This window comes from Gavialis gangeticus, unplaced genomic scaffold (assembly GCF_001723915.1).
Source record: "Gavialis gangeticus isolate Ggan-Ray unplaced genomic scaffold, GavGan_comp1, whole genome shotgun sequence".
In the NCBI taxonomy this organism is placed as follows: Eukaryota; Metazoa; Chordata; order Crocodylia; family Gavialidae; genus Gavialis; species Gavialis gangeticus.
In genome coordinates, this window is record NW_017729031.1 from 96,963,339 (window position 1) to 96,967,136 (window position 3,798).

The following is a 3,798-nucleotide window of genomic DNA, read 5'->3' on the forward strand; positions in this document are numbered from 1 at the left end:
GTGTCAAAGGCCTTGCTGAAGTCCAGAAAGACTACATCCACCGCGACACCTGCATCCATGGCCTTTGTGACCTGATCGTAAAAGGCAATCAGGTTGGTCTGACATGATCTCCCCCTAATAAATCCATGCTGATTGCCCCTGAGCATCATTTCTGATGCCGGCCCATCACAAATGTGCTCCTTGATGATCTTCTCAAAGAGTTTCCCCAGGATTGAGGTAAGACTGATGGGCCTATAGTTGCCCGGGTCCTCCCTCTTCCCTTTCTTGAAGATGGGGACCACATTTGCTACCTTCCAATCATCTGGCACCTGTCATAATCAGTGCCCGACACAAGTACTCCTCTTGCCCCGCACTATTATGCTACTGTCAACATCATGCAGTAGACCTGACAGAGATCTCTAACTTGGAGTCAAAGGACTTATTCACTTATTTATATTTTTAAATCTGAGATCCACAAACTAGCTCCTCAGGGACAGAACTTTCCCGTGTTGTTAAATATGAATGTATCTAAAAGTGTACAGGTCAGGGTGGCATTAGCTAAATCGTGGCTAGATGGGATGCCTATTCTGGGAGTAGAAAACATTCTAAAAAGTTGAGAACTACTGTGTAAACAGACCACAGTCACAGGGCCATCTTTGTTACTAGCATGGGCAGATAACACAAAGACTGATTAGACGCTATGGGCAGTTAACTCCCAGAAAGCCTGAAGGCTTAGCAGACAGAAGTAGCCTTGCTCCTGTTCTACGTATTAGTGTATTTACTTAAATTCAAGACAAGATTGTTTCCTCATTTAACTTGGAGGGTACCCCTTGTCTTGGATGTGAGTGTGAGCTGGCAGGAGGTGTGGGGGGAGGTAGACACTGTGGATCTGACTCTGGTCTCAATCTGGGGTCAGGGCTGAAGCAGCAGCTCCTGGTTACCTCCCTGCTGCCTCTGCTCCTCTGCCTTCCCCCTTCCACAACCTTGGGTCCCCACCTGCCCCACCCACAGCCTCAGATGCTCCCCACCCTGTCCCCTTTCTTCCCATCTCCTCCCACCCCACTGTCTCTGCCCCACACCTTGCACCACTTCCTCTTGCTCTGGCTCCAGCACACTCTGGCTCTGCTCTAGCCAGGGCCATAGAGCACATGTTTGCTTTAGCCTCAGCCTGGCCAAGTAACAACAGCAGCAGGAGCTTAGGCTGGGCTCCAGAGCTGGGACCAGAGCTGCAGTGCTGCTGCAGTGCTGCTACAGGGCCAGGTTGAGGCCAGAGCAAAAACATATGGTCACAGCCTGTGACCCCTGCTGACTTCCTGCCCCTGGCGCAGGGAGCTGGACTTAAAGGTCTTCTGAGGTCCCTTCCAGCCCTAATGTCTAAGAAATCTATGAAGTAGGGCCAGAGCCTGCCAGAGTAAGGGTAACTGGTGGTGATGGGGGGGGAAGAGTCTGTGGGTAGAGATGGAGGGAAGCACAGTGGGGCAAGAAGTAGGGCAGACAGGTGTTAAGGGCCAAGGTTTGGAGGACAAAGGGAAGAGGTCAAGCTGTCTGATCCTTCCAGTCTCCCCCCACATTTCCTCCTCCACTACCTGCCTCCTCACCATCTACCCCCTACTGTCTGCCCCCCTACTTTCTCCCTACCTTCAACCCTCTATTGTGTGCCTCATACTGCCTCCCCCTCTGCCTACCCCCCTAGTGCCCTGTGCACCATCTGCTTCCCTGCCACTTTCCACACTGCTGCAGTAGTTTGGGGGCAGAAGGAAGGGGGAATGGGGGGGGCAAATTTAAGATGACCCTCCAATAATAAGATTCTATGAGTGGAAAATGAAAATAAATTTATACATTTCTTACGTATAGAATCTGATTATTTTGGGGAGTCATCTTGAATTCAGGGTTATCTTGAATTTCGGTAAATATGTCATGTGAACACTTTATTGGCAAAGTTCCTCTGCCATTATACTGCTGACTTTTTGGATCCTTTTGCCTTCACTCCTTTATTTAGGGTAGCTTATCTGATGGCATTTCCCTCTGCAGCCTTTATACTTGACTAGTAATGTGCTGCTAGCCTACAGATTTGGTGGAGTATCCCCTCCTGAATAGATTTGCATATGGTGTAGTAATTCTACATAGTATTAATGTCAATAATAAATAATGACATAGAACTAAAAAGAACAGACACCTGTCTGAGTTCAAAGCATGTGTATTTACTGACAGCTTAGCACCATGATACTGTGACTGAATCAATTCAAGGACCCTGGGCTAGGATTTGGGACATAGGTCTGGATTATGTAAATAAATACACAGTTAATCTTGAAAATGCTGACCTGCTATTCTACCTTTGATTCATCCATTTTTGGTTTGGTATTAGAACAAAGACGCTTTATAAAATCACTCCTCCTTAAGACTCCTCTGAAACACCAAGAGTAAAGTATGGCTAGCATGTCAGACTGAATTTTCAGCATTAACCATCAATTTTGTCTTTATTGAGGTTGTTAATGCTTGCCAGCTTAATATGTACATGAAGATATTAAAAAAACCCCACATTTTTGATCTGCTAGAACAGTGTTTTTTGACTTTATTTTCATTTGTCAATCCCTTTGGAAATTTTGAATGGAGATGCAAACCCCTTTGAATAGTAAGTGTGGGTATTCACATACTTATGAGTGATCCTAGGTATCTTTTGTGAACCATTTAGACACAGTCTGCAAACCCCCAGGGGTTTGTGGACCACAGATTGAAAGCCACTGTGCTAGAACCATCTACTAGGTAAACATATGCTTACTAGAGAATTGCCCATAAGGAATGGTGTGGGGAGGAGTGTGCAGGAATAGAGCCCTGTGCACCCCACATTGAGGCCCACTTCCCCTTTACCTCCTTCTGCTTGGGGTCTGAGCCTGCTCCCCCCGTCCCTGCTGCAGCAGCAGGGGGAAGGGAGGAGTGGGCCTGGGCCCGATGCAGGGGATGAATGGGCCTGAGAGTGGGGAGAAGCTGGCCCAGTGATCCAGTGGTGGCGGGGGAATGGGAGGAGCGGGCTTGGAGCCAATGGGGGAGAGGAGGTGGGTGGGGGAGGAGTGGGCCTTGGCCTGAGGTGGGGAGGATGCCCGAACACAAGGAGAAGCAGGCCTGCCATAGCAGTGTGTGTGTGGGGGGGGGAGCAGCAGGCCAGGCCTGACATGGCAGCGGCTGGGAGAGGTGATCAAGCCTCTTTCCCATTCCGGGCCTGGTCCCACTCCTCCCCCCCTTCCCCCCTACGTCAGCTCTGAGCCTGCTCCTCCCCTCTCCCAGCTGCTGCTTCTCCCCCAGCTCAGGCTCTGTCCTCTTCCCCCCACCTCATGGGACCTGGTCCCACTCCTCCCCTCCCCCCACTGCTGCCGCCGTGGCGTGCCCACTATTCCCCCAACCCACATCGGGCACACTCCTCCCCCCCCCACCACCATGTCATCCTGCGGCAGGCCCTGAAGGTGGTGACAGCGAAAGGGGGGAGAGGCGGGCTGAAGCCAGTGCCATGGCCTCACCCCCACCCCAACGGTGTCCTGACCCTGCTTCCCCCCTGCACTGCCACCACCGTCACCTGCAAGGAGTAAGTGGTGCTCCACTCCACACCTCCCCTGTGTCCCCACCATCATGGCGGTGCTCCACTGTGCCACCAGTTCTTGTTCGAGCAATTGTTCACACTCTGATTGGCTATTTGTCAGCCAATCAGAGAGCAAATAAAGTGTTACAGACAGACAGACAGACTTAGGCTTTTATAATATTAGAATGCTACACCATAAAATTCTTAAAGGCACATTACTTCATATACATACTAAATAAGGATGCCAT

At 50.2% G+C, this 3,798-nt stretch overlaps 1 protein-coding gene across 1 annotated transcript in view; it reads left to right on the forward strand.

Moving 5' to 3' along the window:
• The window catches only part of ERBB4 (erb-b2 receptor tyrosine kinase 4), a 970,081-nt gene that overhangs the window by 120,054 nt on the left and 846,229 nt on the right, over positions 1-3,798 (forward strand). The gene's annotated exons all lie outside the window — the stretch shown is intronic.